Here is a 16,532-nt window from a genome sequence, read left to right on the forward strand (position 1 = left end):
ATCTCTCATTTAGTGAGATTTTATTTTGATCAAAATGCATGAAAAGTAATTTAACATTCTGGAGGTGAGAGAGTAAAACAGAACAACAGTGTTTTCAATAAATTAGGTAAGCTGAGGCATTCTGCATAATCTTCCAAGAAAATTGTTGGATTTTCATTGTGTTTAATGGGTTCATCTTTCCCTATAATGCTCTTAATGCCATTAAGATATGTTAGAATTACTGAAGGTCTTCTGCGTCCCTAAATAAAGACTATATTTTTCCTTGTTGGTATAGCGTGGGGGCGGGGAAAGCACTTACACTGCTTTCCAGATGAAGTCACCCACAAGAAACATCAAAAATACTTTAAATAATTGCCATCACTTTTATAGTCTTAAATTTCTCACTGGAAGCAGTCCAAATTCTGAAACACAAGTTACTAGAAAGCATTCAGATTTCACCATTTTCTTTCCCCTCCCTGTGGTTTAAGAAGCCTGCTTTGAGCACATTGGTTATACATGGAATCAGGGCAGCATATAAAGGCTTCCTGGTGGGCTGGCATTCAGGTGCTCACCAAATCTAGAACTGCTTAAGTTCAACAAGGTGACTTTATCCTGTGCCCTCAGTCCACTTCCTAACAAGGATAGTTTCCAGGGGAAATGGAGAAAGGCGGGTATTTGATAGAAAGACTTCATGAAGTGATGGTCCTGTTCACTGAAAGCAGCACTGAATTTGAAAAGCTTTAGCCTCTTAAAAAAAGGCTAAAAAGGGGCACAGGTGGCGCTGTGGTCTAAATCACAGAGCCTCTTGGGCTTGCCAATCAGCAGGTCGGCGGTTCGAATCCCTGCGACAGGGTGAGCTCCTGTTGCTCGGTCCCAGCTCCTGCCAACCTAGCAGTTTGAAAGCATGCCCAAAAATTGCAAGTAGATAAATAGGTATGGCTCCGGCGGGAAGGTAAGCAGCGTTTCTGTGCGCTGCTCTGGTTTCGGTGTTCCGTTGCGCCAGAAGCGGCTTAGTCACACTGGGCATATGACCTGTAAAAACTGTCTGTGGATAAACGCTGGCTCCCTCAGCCTGTAAAGCAAGATGAGCGCTGCAACCCCAGAGTCATCTGCAACTGGACTTAATTGTTAGGGGTCCTTTACCTTTAGCTTCTTAAACCTTAGTAATCCACAGACATCCCTGATCAACATGAAGTTTCCAGTTAATGCTTGCTTCTCAGAGCAAGAAGTTAGACGCAGCTTGCCACTTGCCTCACCAGATATAACTTTGCCTTTACTTGCTTCCTTGGCCTTTGACCTTTCTGATTTGTCAGAGGTTAAGTGTGATATGGAAGCAGTGGTGGCTGCTACTCATTGGAACTTTTAGGGCAAAAGGCAGGGAGCCAACAGTAGATGGCGCCCTTGCTAATGATAGTCAGAGACAGCTAATTCTAGTTTTGCCCCCTATTACCTTTTTGATGAGTTCTACAAGAGCAATACTGAGATTGAGGATGACTAAGATGATAGGCAGTACTATCCCTAGTAGAGGTTGCAAGTAAGACAGGTGGGCGGGTGCTGGCTGAGAGGAGGCTGAGGTTGGTGGCGCAGTGCCCTGCTCACCCAAATAAACCAGCTTCCACTGTACAGAGGTGAATTCTCATTGCAGGCCTCAGCAGCAGTGAAGCCGTAGGCAGGAGGTCCTAATCCTGGAAGAATTGCAATAAACACAGGGCAACCATTTTGGAATTTAAATAGACCACAGCTTGCTTTATTACAGATGTCAACAGGTTTTAGCACATCCTGAATTAGCATGCCTTGAATTAACCAACCTGTCTGCTGGTTAATTATTTAGGCATGGTTAACCAGGGTTACGGGTTGCCCTATGACACACACCAAATCTGGGCAACCCCTCCTGATATCACCTGGGTGGACCTATGGCCTGTCTAGCCATCTGGACAGAAGTACCTTCACCCTGGATTCTTTTAACAGGATCCCCTGCTTCCTTGGACTCTCAAGGTTTCTGACCTCACCATCCAACCAGACTGAGGATGCACTCCAATGCCCTATCCTCCATTAAAGTTGTAATGATTGCAATGAGGTAGGCAAAACCCCAGACAGGCCTAATCTGAAAGCAAATTCCTCCCTGACCCCAAACACAGTGACTAAATACATCCATAGCAAGGCCTGCCTGCTTACCCTCAGGAAGTCATGCGCTTAGAGCATGGGGTGGGTGGGGAGGCCAAACTCTGACTGAGAGCAGTGCTTTGCAGTGGCTTTCTTTTGTGCCCAGGAAGTGGGCAGGAGGGAAGACAGGCAAGCAAAGTCTTCCCTCTGGTCTGACCCCGAGGCCATGCCCACAAACCTTTCCACTACTGGCAAGTATCATGGGTGAGTCCCAGAAGCCTGTGCAGCTGGCAGAGAAAATGACGTCCTTTTCCACCCGCCCTGACTCCTGATGGGCGCCTGCCGCCACTATTTCTGCCAAGTTGCCACCACTGCCTCCTCATAGCCACAGATAAGCAGCTATTTCAGACAGCTACCCTTCATATGTCTGTTTTGGCAGAATGTTTAAAGTCTCTCTACATTTCTAATATTTTACAAAACCTAATATTTGACACAAGGGGGGGAAATGGGCCTTCTCTTGTGGCATTTCCCCCCTGTATTCTGAAATTGGGTGTCTGTTATCTCAGAACTATTTGACATTAGCATCTTCTTCAGTCAGTTTAAAGATATTTCCTTTTTAATTTTTTCACCAATGGAGTCACTGTATTTCAAAGTTATTTTTCACATCTTGCAATTGTGGCAGCCGTTCTCTTAATCTATGCTGAAAGAAGTGAAATGTAAGAAATACACATAAATAAATAGGGTTTTTTCCCCCAGAACAACAATAGTGGTGGGAGGTGTAGAGAAGCTTATGTCAAGAAGAGACAAATTACTAAGAACAGATGCAGCCATGTATTTTTGATAGACAGTTCTGTAGAATCACATGGCAAGATCCACAGATGTTACCAGACCCACCACAGCGATCTAGCAAGGATAAGCAAATTAAAGTAATTCAGCTGTGTTCAGATTGGTGTGAAGGAACTTCTGCATTTGTTAAATCTTGCTTATTATTTCCTAAATTGTTCTAGGTGATTTTTTTTTTAATCCTTAGAAGTCTTACTAAGGCCCGTATTACACAGATCGCCATTTGCTCTACAGTGCTTAAAAACATTTGTGTCTTATCATAGCCCTGATCTCCTCTTCCCTTAAAAAGAACAAATTATAGGTCATTTGAGAAGTGGCATTAATCTTCCTTATTAGCACATTTCATTGGGGGAAGTATGAAAGTTCTAACTATCTCTTCAGCAATATAAATTATCCCTTTTGAAATTTTTATGTTACAGATAAACTGTGAAATTAGCTATTTTTTGCCTTAATCATTTATGCAGCTTGTCAACACTGATTTATACAGAGCACTAATTATCCATGCCACAATAGTTTCATATCAATTACAGAAGGTCCACTGTTGGATATAATTTTTTTTATAAAATAGTCTCCATTTAGTTCTATTAATAAAAAGTTAAAAGGTTTTTATTTGACATTGATAGGGAAGGACAGGAAAATCCCAAGTTCTCTGGATCTAGAAACTAAAAGACGTGTTATTACTTCTGAAGGATATCAATATTCCAGATTATCAAAGGAAAGGTCCTTCATGTTATAGCAGTTTACAAACATATTCATGAAATAATTGCAGGCCTATGATGCTGGCAATGGGAGCTTTCAACAGCATATGTATACAATTGATTTTATTGAATTAAACAAACAAAAGTTAAGAGATTTCAGAATTACTTATGTATAGGATTCTCTTCTCCAAATGATCAATGTGAATATTTCAGTTGTAGGAATACAAATGCGCCACACTTAATAGAACTTACAGTTGACATTATTTATCCTTATTTGCGGTCCCATTCACAGTTCCACCCTCCCCTAGGCAGTGACTACAGTAAGGTGTGATAAAATAAACTCAGGAGACAACAATGGCCACATCTTTATTTATTACAGGTGTAGGTGGAATTAAGGCTCAGGCACTGAGTGTACATCTGTTTTAGCCTCCAGCCGGAGGGCTGAAACTTTTTCAGGATCATGTCAAGGATTATGGCTTCCCCAAGATGCCGATCTACTGAGGTGGCCAACCTCCAGCCACTGTTGGAAGCTCAATGGCCTGTCTGCCCTATGCTTAGCTTCTGGACAGAGGCTTCCACCGAGACCCCTTGGATGCCTTGAATACGCTGTTGGTTCTGGACAGGGTGATGCACAACTTTTTGGGTGATGCGCACAAAAGTTTGATTTGCTCTACTGCCGACTGCGCTGAAGGAGTCAGGTGCAACCGACTTTTATGCATCACTGCCTGACTGGGCATAAGAGCAGCCAATGCCCAGTCAGCCAGCAAAGCACTGCTCACCAGGTGGGGCCTCTGATTGGCCCATTTCAATTTTACCTTTGTGTGGGCTGTCTCACCAGACCCATGTGCTGTAGCTGCTGGGGATGGCAGCTGGGAAAGTGGTAACCGGCCATTTTGTGTTCGTATACCAAAATCCAGAAGTCAGGTGAAATAGTTTTCTGTTAGGACGGGGTAGCCAATATGGCGCCCTCCAGATGTTGTGGACTACAATTCCCATCAGCCCCATTCTGTATGGAAAATGATCAAAGAAGGAGACCCAACTATATGCAGCTATGGGGAGCTACAAGTGCAGATGTCTCTGCATGTGTGAGAGAGGATACACAATTCCTAGTTGCCATCTTCTCTGGAGATCTGGTGTGGGGTAGTGGAGCTGCTGTTTTGTATAAGTGCCTGCTCTTTCCTTTCATTTATTTTCTATTTGTAAATAAAACAAATATTACAAAAATGTAATTTGTCACTGTGAGAACAAGATGCCTTTGGCTTGTGCCAACAGGCTTTTTTAAATAGCCTATTCATTTGGACCACTCCAAAATTCATTATGTGGTACAAAATAATATTTTACACATACACCCTATATATGTATATTATGAAATGTGTTTGGGTTCCCCCACCTTCATAAATGGCTACAAAGCAATGATGCTATGCTGCTAAGATTTTTTTCAGTTTTAATCCCCTAATATATACACACCAATATGAAAGACATGAAATCCTATTGATTTAATAGCTCTTCCATGCTAGGCTTGGATTAATTACATCAATTATTTCTATACTTTGGGTGCTAAAGCCATATCTTCAATTTCCACACTATCATTAGTCAGTGATCAGAGTTTCAATGAACCAAATTAGCATGATAGATTTGCACTAAGCTGCACAATGAATTATTGGGAACAAGAAATCCTTTTAAAACAAGCAGATTTTGTAGAAACTATAACAAGTTGGACCATATTTATTAATTCTGCTATGAATTTGGGGGGCGGGGGGCGGGCGGGTGATAGAGTCCCTAAATGTGGGATCAAACTTATGTTTGTGGAGGGGGCAGATCCCCCTAAATTCTTAGATTTAGTAAATGTCAGGAATAAATCAATGCCTGGTGTATTAAGGGAAGCTGTCAGATGTAGCATTGTCAAAAAAGATGGACCAGACCAGTTTTGAAGAGAAGCCATTAGCAAGAAACAAAGAGAGCAGAGCAGTGGGTCATTAAGTACAATGGACAATGCTAGCCAGCTGAAGAGTGAAGTCGCTGTCATGCCCACCCCACCCCTGCCTCTGAGTGAGTAGGAGAAACAAAGGTCAATGGTAGCAGACAAAGGCCAGGTTTAAGGTTTCAACTTTGAATGACGTAGGCTAGGAAGATGTCCTTGGAGTCAGTTAGCAGGAAGAAGGAGGAGGAGGAAGAACAGAACTCCATGTGAGCTGGGAATGACAGGCTGGAACAAAGTGTCACAAAAGATGGCTGTTTGCTGTCCATGGATTCCAGTGCTGAACTGTTGCAGGAAGCAAGCTCCTCTTGAGATGTGAACGCTCTAAATGGTTTCCATCTAGACACAGATTGTAGATATGTGCAAATAAACCATATTTCAGGAGTCACTGCAGTCTCCACTGTGCCTAATTTCTGAAGGAAACACAACTCTGGTTGAGTGGCAAGACCCCTAGGATCTTGCTCAGCAGAGGTTGGGGTGGCCTGAAACAATATATTAGCATGATTTTTTGTTTCATTGTCAACAGGGGGAAGTTGAGAAGTTCTATTTATACTTAAGATCCCGAGTTTTATAATCAATGAGCATGGATAGTCTTTAAAGTGTCCTTGAAAAAGATTTATAATGTTCATCTTGATGCCCTTGTTGGATGACCTGGATGAGCACCAACAAACCAAATCTCAGTCATGTGGGAATCCATTAATGTGTTGCTACCCTCTGGGCTTCCTTGGGGAGAGCATGACAGGAAGAAGGCCTCAGATGATTGATGAGAGGGTCTGGGTTAGTTCATATGGGGAGAGGCAATTCTTGAGGTACAGTATTGGGGCTCTACATGTCAAAACCAGCCCTTTGAGTTGAGCCTGGAAACTAATTGTGAGCCAGTGTGGGCGGACCAGAAATAGTGTCATGTGCTCAGACCAGCTTGCCCTGGTGTGCAATCTGGTCACTGAATTCTCCACCAGCTGCAATTTCTGAACCATCTTCAAAGGTAACCCGACATATAATACATTTCCGTAATCTAGCCAAGATGTTATCAGAGCAGAGACAACAGAAGTTAGACTATCCCTGTCCAGATAGGGGCCTAGCTGGAAACATGAATTCAGATCTCCTTTCAGCCATAAAGCTGAAAGAATGGTATTGAGTCTCTCAGTTTAACTGTACTTCATTTAATGTTGCAAAAATGAATCAAGACGACTCCATCAGTGCCGCCTTGAGCTCTCTGGAAGAAGCGTTATAACTAAAGCAAACCTCCTCTTTGTTGCATTAAGGACAATTGTCTTTGGGGTAGCACTTTCATTTATTGACTGTGTCCAAGATCAGCATTCATGGGTGATGTTTTATACCTATTCAAAAAGAAGCAATCGTATTTATCAATTAAGAAATAAAACAATATTTGCACACTTCACTTCACTGCCTAAATTGCTTCATTTTATATTATAAGTTGACAAGACTTGGGAGCTGTTGGTTGTTAGTATACAAGCTGCAGTGTACGTTTTGGTATCTTTTCAAACCTGTTAAGCATTTGAAATAAGGAGCTGGCAAAAAATAGAAATGTGTTATGCAGATGAAGCAAAATCATGCTGAATACAGTTGGGTTGCACTAGATATTTTTAAAGAATGTTGTTTATAGGAAACCTGCTGTGAATAACTGTAAAGGCATACAGTACACAGCAATGAATCATGCCATGCCCTACATAAAAGTTGCTGTTACCATGACAATGTATTTGTTAGGGTATCGCGCGTTGTGTGATGCTGAGATCTAACCAAATGTGGGCAAAGCCACAACTGTCTATTTGCATGGGATTCGTCACTACAACTTTCAGATATGCTGAAATGGAAATGCTCAGTTTTTGCTGCTGAACATTTTTCATTGCAGCTCTGCCCAGTTGGTGAACCCAAACAGCCTTAAGGTATAAAAATGGAAACCAGGCTTTAAAAAAAAAGAAATAGAATTATTTAAGACATTGCATGCAAATGTCAACTTGCAAGGAAATTGTTGCTTCAGGCTCCCCCACCATTATCTCCTTGTGCATAGATATGGCAAGAAATCTAGGGATGAGTAATTTTATATTATGTTTGATGGTCCCGTATTTATATATATAAATTCCTGCACCTCTGTGGATAAGTTTGCTCAATGCAAGCATCAATGCAAGGAATCACAAAATAGACTGTTTTCTATAATTACATGTTGAAAACACTAGTGTGTTGGAAAACACTTTGGATAGTTTAGTGGTAGAAAAGAAAGTGGCAAGTTTGTTAGTGGAGACAAAACTGGCAAGTAAAGCAATATAGAGTGTTTTCCAACAGATGTCCCCAAGGTTGTTTTATACACAAGCAAGTCTCTCCTCTATTTCATGCCAATTTTCTTCCTTTTTCCTACAAACAAATGTCTGTTTAGAGCATAAAACAGTAGGGAGGGATTTTTCTTCTACCTTTGCCTTTGGCTGGAAGCAAATATTTGAAGAGAATGATGCTTTCTGGAACCAAGCAATGCTATTACCCTAAAATGAGGATTCCTAGTTTTATTTGTTCATTTCTCAACATTTTAGGACCTCCTGCTATCTAGAGAGTTGAGGGAAACCCACCATCCCATGCCACAGGTGCAGTTCTATATCTTCGATTAGGCTATACCTTGTCTGTAAGCTTTCAGCTAATGGCCTTAAGAATTATTTGAAACCACATGGTGCAGTTCTATAGCTGAAGCTAAGCAGGTGGTGCCCTGCAAGCTGCCTGGAAGACCACTTGGGATGAGTTATTGTAAGATATATATTAAATTATGCTTGTTCAATTGGCTTGTCAAACTGAGCACAGAAGTAAATTCCAGAAACCTGCCCATTCTGAGACTTAATGGTGCTCTGAAGGCCAACTCTGGTGCAACTAGAATAGATATTAATAATTTGGTAAGTTCACTGTTTTGTGCAACTTTATGTTAAGTTTGAGGAGTGGTGTGTGTAGGGATCAATCATCACAAGGACTCTGCTTTGGGTTGTAAAATGTCCACAATGGGTTGTGTTCCTTTGTTTGCATACATCTATTTTCAGACATGCTAGAAATTGTGCATCTGACAGGCATTTGCTTATAATTGCTTGTTAGGCATGGGTTTAAGCTGCATTCACAGCAAAATGTGGTTGATTTTTCATCCTGCCTCACCCCATCCCACTGATATGTCAACTCTTAGATAGAATCATATTCTAGGCAAAGTTCACGGCTGCACAGTGGAGTTAAGTTTAATGGTTTTTTTAACATAACACATTGGGTTAATATTCATTTAATTAGTTATATTGTATGGCGGTGTCCATTATGTCAGTTGTAATCAAGTGAAACAATGTTTTCAGGAGTAAGCAAGCAAACATTCTTAAATGAATTTAAGCAAAAGTGCTTTGGGTTTTAAAAAATCAGTTAAGTTCCACCATCCTTACAGGTGTAAAATCAGGATTTAATAAGGCTTGTAATTGTTTTTAGATGCCAAACATATGGGTCAGTGAGGGAGACAGAAAAGTAGATTAGGTGTGATTCAATCAGCTGCATTGAGACTTTGATGTGTTGCATTTTCCTGTTAACATTTAACAAGAAGTAGGAGATGAAATGCCATTAGGGTTAATGTGGAATTATTTGATTGAAAACCCTGGTGTATTGCAGAGTGAAAAGAGGAATTCTGCCCTAGCAAACAAACAATCACCCAAACAAAAGAACTTTAAACAACAAATATAGAGAAAGGTTTATTTTGTCAGAAGAGATTGAGAGACTTGATAGTATTATTTAGTTACAGATAGAAAGGCTTTTTAAAAGAAGAAAATCTCTTTTATTTGGGTAGAAATGGAATAGTAAATCTTACGGTGCTGAATGGTGTTTGTAGCCTGAACCTCAAATAAAGAAATGTTGCAGGAAGATAAAAGTAAATAAGACAGATAATCAGTCAATACCTAGGGCTTAAAAAACACACACCCAAACCCCAACAGAAAAATATGGCGGTGATAGTGTTCTCATACCTGCAAAGTGATGTCAGAATCATAAAGCACAAATTTAGTTCCACAAAATATATTCCAATGAGCTGCATACACCAAGATATCAGAGACTATGCTAACATGAACAAAACTGGCCAGTAAAACTGCTTTCTCCACATGTTTTTGCACCCCAGAGAGGTCACTTCAGTGCTGCAGCAAAAACAATGCAGGATGCAGCAGTTATGAGCTACTGGTCTCTGCAGCCGCGGCAGGTGTTGTGATTCTCCAGTGGTTTGACTTCAGCCCTGGAGGCACACTCCATTGTCTTTCAAGGCAGATGGATGCCAACAATGGTCAGGTGTTGGCCCACAAGAAACGTTCATAGGAGTTCATGGTGATCAGTGAGCAAGGAAAAGGATTCAACCAGCAGAAGGAGTGGCCAGCAGAAGGAGAGAACTGGGGGAAAAGAAGGGTGACCTGATAAACAGGTTGGGTGGCTTGACGGCTGAACTGTTTTAGGTTGAATCACTTAGAACCACTGGAGGAGAAATAGTGTTTTATTATCATAGAGAACATAAGAACATACCCACAGTAATTAGAAAAATAAGTAATTTTTGTTGTTGTTGTTTTGTTGTTTTTAAAGTATTATTTTCAATAAAGTATGTAATTATTAAAAAAGAAAAACAAACAAACAAACTTGGACTACATTATGCCAGCTTCTAACGTTAAGCAACACATGGTACATAGTTTGTTCAGTATCCCTTCAGGAGTCCCACACTCTTTCAGCATCCACCTTCAGTGATATTGCTTCCTTCATCCTAAAAGGTCGCTGCCCCATGCCTGATTTATCCCTATGATAAGCTGTTGCTCTACAGTCATTTCCATGTTTGCCTTCCCAGACTAATTTTTCTCCTAACTAAATTGGATCAAACCAATGGCCCATCTAGTCCAGAACTGTGCTCTCACAATGGCCACCCAGATGCCTTTGGGAAACCAGCAAGCAGGTGGGCTCTGTGGCCCTTCTATAAAGTGAGACAGAGGTAGCTGGAGGTCAAACCATGACAAATGTTGTTCACATTGCTGGAAAAGCAATTATAAGTCTGGTGGGAATGCCTGCATTGTGTTTTCTCTTGTGTTAGCCTTGCCCTTAGGTCAGGGGCAATGATCATGTGTCCCTCCAGATGATGTTACACAGAGAAACATCTGGACAGTCACTGCTTCCCCATCCCTGCCCTACACACTGTGTTGTAAGTTTCTTGGAGATTTTCAGATAATGAGCTGCTAACAAATTTAATAAGTAACAATACACTCACAAACTTTCCCTCTCTCCTTGATTTTATATGAATATTTGTCCTCTCCCAATTACAGCCTTGGGTTCTTAGCTTGCAAAACATTGCTACATGAGTATTTTTAGTAGCTTATAAATTCAGATTTTTAACTTTCTCAACATAACATATATTTTCTTTGAAATGATCCACAATAAAGGCTGGTCTATAGAGACAATACAGTAAAACCTTGCTATGTAATGTAATTGACATGGTGTTTCACAATAACCAACAATGAAGATAAGAATAGAGATGATTAGGCAGTAATAAACTTGATATAATACTGACGAGAAAGATTTGTTGTTCTGAATGGGCTATTATCGTTCCTTATCTTGTAGAAAATGGATGGCTAACGTAAGCTGAAAACCTCATCTCATCTTGTAAATATTAATGGGCCATAACCAACTCAAACCAATAATCATAAGGACACAATTAAACAGCAAGCAGCTGAAGAAATAAACTGTAGACAATCAGAAGGAAACAAGAAGGGTAGAAGTTATTTGCTTATTGCAGAAATCCTACTGTTTTCTATGAGTGTCTGTCATACTTCGTTTTATATATTATCTATTTGCATTATCTATTTGTATCTATTTTTTTAACCAAATGTCTGGTCGCAAACAGAACTAGGACCATCAAATCCTACGCCATGAATTTGGGTGCAATGGCAGATGGGATCTAGAGTGGACTGTACTAAATAAAGAAATCTGTTTACACAAATGTCGGTCAATGGTTATGGTCTAAAGCCATGAATGCATCGTTCAGTCTGGACACTGAGGTCCAGCGCCGAGGTCCTTCTGGTGGTTCCCTCACTGCGAGACGTGCGGTTACAGAGAACCAGGCAGAGGGCCTTCTCGGTAGTGGCGCCCGCCCTGTGGAATGCCCTCCTATCAGATGTCAAGGAAATAAACAACTTTCTTACTTTTAGAAGACATGTGAAGGCAGTCCTGTTTAGGGAAGTTTTTAATGTTTGATGTTTTATCGTGTTTTTAATGTTCTGTTGGGAGCCACCCTGAGTGGCTGGGGAAACCCAGCCAGATGGGCAGGGTAAAAATAATAAAATGATGATGATGGTGATGATGATGATGATGATGATGATGATGACAATGAGTGTACTCCCTGGAACAGAGTACCAGCACCTCCTTCTTTGCTGCCTGTAGCAGTCATTTTGTACTTGCACCCAAAGCACTTTTATCAATATGAGATCCAGTCATGGGAAGTAAGCTAGGAAAGTCTGGTGGAAGCTACTTGTTTAGGAATGCTATCAAGTAGTTCACTTGTCTCCAACTGGTGGGCTGGGACCTACTGCTGGGTCATGGCCTGAACCAAGGTGAGTTGCAACAGCAGCACTACCACCATTCAAATATATGGTAAAAGGTTAAGTAAATGGTCTCCAAAATGGATGTTTGGGATAGAAGTGGTTGCTGGGTCTGTTGAAGATATCTGAACTAGCTGAAACACACGATGAAGGCAGAAATTTGGACAGCAAGGTTTATCTGCTGGATTATCTAGGACCTTTATCCAGTCCTATAAGCTTGTATTCCTATGTGTGAGGAATGGCCACAAGCTTGTCAATCAATGAAAAGGCAAAGGCAATTTGCCATGGCTCATAACCACACCCTTTCATATTGCTTCACATATTTTAGGATCAACACTAGAACAAAGTTCCACAACAGGGTGATTGGGTAAAAAAGTGAACATCCCCTGCATGATAAATTGTACCTGCCCAAAATACTGCATCCCAAAGAGTTCTGCAAAGGTTTTAATGGTTCAGGAGCTTCTTTCACCCCATTCAAGGCTAAACCTTGGTCAAGTCTAGCTAAGATTCAACATTGTTTATATAGAGTCAATCAACAGCAAATTCAAGCAGGTGATAATCAACTGGCTCTTTCTGCGCAGCACTGTGTGTAGCTATTTATTTTATTTTTTCTTGAAAATCTCTAAACTATGCCTTTATCTAAAACATAACCCCCAGGGTAGTGTTCATAAAAATTAAATATCACTAGAATTGAATCATACAGATAGCTCAACCTGTAGAGCATGAGTCCTTTTAATCTATGATTCTCCTATATTAAAGCACTATTTTAATATTGAGACAGCAATTGCAAAATTCATCTGAGAAATATGGAAGCATGTGTTAAACAAATAGCATAATTCCTTTATTAGGACCATCTAAAATGTCACCTCTTGATTTCAGTGTGGCTCACCTACTGGTAAGTGGGTATAAGGTTGCAAAAAGCTGTTCTTGTTTTGAGATCTGCAGCTCCCTTGATTGGCATGAGTTGAATCTATCTGACACCCCTTTTTGCACTCCTACCACATTACCACCCAACAACTCGAAGTAATAATTTTGGATTTAGGACCTCATTTAACATTTTTGTTAAGGCTTCTGTGATTTTCAGCATTTAAGGCTTTTGTTCTTTTTGTCATTTAACTTCTGCCATGGCTCTGTACAATTTACTGTTCTGTATGAATGCTTTGCGCAGGTGAATGGTGTTTTCTAAGCTCCTTTTATATACCAGTGAAATAAATTTGATTCTATTATTATATAAAAACAAACTTAGCCTTCCTCAAATGCTAATTATAATAATTTACTTTGAATCTAAAATGTTTGCAAGAAAATTGGTGTACTATTAGCAATATACAAAGCGAGGTATGTCAGAACCACACTGAAAAGCAAGTGCATGCACAAATATATATGTCCACCTGGAATCACAAACATGTCGGTTACATTATTTTGAAAGGGTACACACTCTTTTTTATGCAAAGTGAATCAACAATTTAATAAAGGTTTATAAATTAGTTTCCAAGGGAGTGCAATTTGAACAGTGAAAAGTCGGAAATGAGCACATTGGATAGTTTGAGTCTTAGTCCAACTATTTTGAACGGTGTCATATAAAAGCAAACAATGCCTGCTTATTATTTTCAAAAAAATAATAAAGCATTACTAGCAGTAATAAAAAGAAAATGCGCAAGAAAAGCTTGAAAGAAAAGATTGTTAAGCGTACCTAGGAGAAACCTCACCAAACCACAAGTACAGTTCTGCAGCTACGCCAGTTGGGAACATTAAATAAACAAAATCTCAGACGTGATAATTTCCTGAAACTGGTGAACTGGGAAGATTCAGAGCCAGTTCATACAAGCAGCAGAACACAGCAATAAATATTTTCTTGGACTGTGCCACCGTGTGTGTGTGTGTGTGTGTGTGTGTGTGTGTGTTGGGGGGGTGACATATGTTTGACTGAAGGAGAAAAACCTTTGACGCAAAAAGGAAATGAAGAACATAAGAAGAGACCTGCTGGATCAGACCCAACACCATCTAATCCACCATCCTATTCTTGTATTGGTGACGGTGGAAGCACACAAGCTGTACAAGAGCAGAACAAGGGAGCTAGAGCATAGCCAGTGTGGCTCATAGTCACAGATAGCCTTATCCTCTGTGAATCTGTCTAACCCCCTTTTAAAGCTATTCAGACTGGTGGCCATTACTACCTCTTGTGATAGCAAATTCCAGAGTTTTACTCGAAACAAAATAAAAAAAAATCCTTCCAGTAGCACCTTAAGGTAAGGTAAGGTACCCCTGACCATTAGGTCCAGTCACAGACGACTCTGGGATTGTGGCGCTCATCTCGTTCTATAGGCCAAGGGAGCCAGTGTTTGTGGACAGCTTCCAGGTCATGTGGCCAGCATGACTATGCTGCTTCTGGCAAACCAGAGCAGTGCACAGAAATGCCGTTTACCTTCCCGCCAGAGCGGTACCTATTCATCTACTTGCACTTGACGTGCTTTCAAACTGCTAGGTGGGCAGGAGCTGGGACCGAGCAATGGGAGCTCACCCTGTCGCGGGGATTTGAACCGCTGACCTTCTGATCGGCAAGCCCTAGGCTCTGTGGTTTAGATAGCAAATTCCAGAGTTTTACTCGAAACAAAATAAAAAGAAAATCCTTCCAGTAGCACCTTAGAGACCAACTAAGTTTGTTATTGGTATGAGCTTTCGTGTGCATGCACACTTCTTCAGATACACTGAAACAGCAGACCCTTATATATAGTGAGAGGGTGGAGAGGGGTATTACTCAGAAGGGTGGTGGGAACGGGTGATTGGCTGATAGGTGTGGTAAACCAGTTGATGACTGGTTTTACTATTTGTGATAGCAAGTTGCAGAATTTTAATATGTGCTGCATGAAAAAGTACTTGCTTTTGTATGTCTTTTCCAAGCTTCAGCCACCCATTGGGACTTCACAGTTGTGCCTGTCTTAGCTCATCCTGCACGTGGAATTGGTACCGCGGAAGGTCCCAGCATTCAACTCCCTTACTTGCAGGCTTTAATTCACTTCCAAGACTTCATAACTACATTTTCCCATTTCACTGGTGCCAACATGCACCATAATCACTGGCTCCTCTCCACTCCTGCTAACCAGGCTTCCTAGACAATGCACAAAGGCCTATTGGTGCATCTTATGTTGTATAACACTTGTGTTAGTGAAGGTTCACACCAAAGAGTGTGTGTCAGACATGTCCAAAGTCCATTTCGGCGGCCTAATCCAGCCCACTGGTTGGTTTAATCCAGCCCCTATGGCAGTTTGTTTCCTGGGGTAAAATCCTAAAAAAACCTCAACAACTCCAACCCTTAAAAAAACCCAACAACTTTGGTCGGCCCTTTGGTTGGCCTCCATGGCCCTTCACTTCATCAAATTTGGCTCTCTTTAAAAAAAGTTTAGCCACCACTGGTGTATGCATTAGTTGAGAAGACAGAGCCAGAGGCAGGTAAGGCATGAAAAAGATATAGAAGATGGTTACAGACTGGGCCAATCAATATTAAATCCCATATAATGCATCTTATTCCTATGAAAATCTGCATTGCATTCAGGCATTCCTTTACCTGAAGCTTCCATCACACTTCCCTTGCATGTCAATCCAAAGCTGTTCCTTATTTGCTCCAGCAGAACCACTCTCAAATATCTGCCAGTTCAAAGGACAAATGGCTTCTTTGCAAGATGTCTGAGGAGTGGATGGGCTCATGTTTTCCTCCTTTTCCTTCCTGCATATGGTGGGCAAAGTCCCTGTGCAATGATTGGTTACAGTTACTTTCAGTGGGCATTACTTCCAAATAAACATGCATGGTTTGCAATAATCTCTTGGAAAAGCAAGGAACATGGAATGGAGATAAAGGGGATTAAAATATGGGCTACGGAAAGAGCATGCATAGGTTAGGACTGGTGGCAAGGAGAGAAATAGATTTTCCCACCATCCTTCATTAGGCAGCTTCGTGATGACTAGGGTGTGGGGGTTGCTAAATAGAAAGAAATGTCTCTTCTCAAATTGTGAGCAATCTTCTATATGTAAATAACTATTTAAAGAAGCAGTCCCCAACCTGTGCCCCTCAAATGTTGTTGGACTACCACCCCTATCAGGCCCAGTGCTCAAGCATTATGGGATATGTATTTCAATAACATCTGGGGGAAGCTACTTTAAGGCTACCTTATTAATGTTTTTGAACTTATATTTTCTTACTATTCTCATTTAAATATTTCGAAATTGGAAACTAGGCAACTGTCTCTCCACCTCTTTTGTTATACAGACAAAGAATTCAACTTTCTTTTTTCCATGAATGGCCCAAGCCACTCTAGCTTTGCCAACCCATATGGAGAAATCTGAATATTCCTTCAC

This window comes from Podarcis pityusensis (assembly GCF_964106645.2).
Source record: "Podarcis pityusensis genome assembly, chromosome: 10".
NCBI classification, from domain to species: domain Eukaryota; kingdom Metazoa; phylum Chordata; class Lepidosauria; order Squamata; family Lacertidae; genus Podarcis; species Podarcis pityusensis.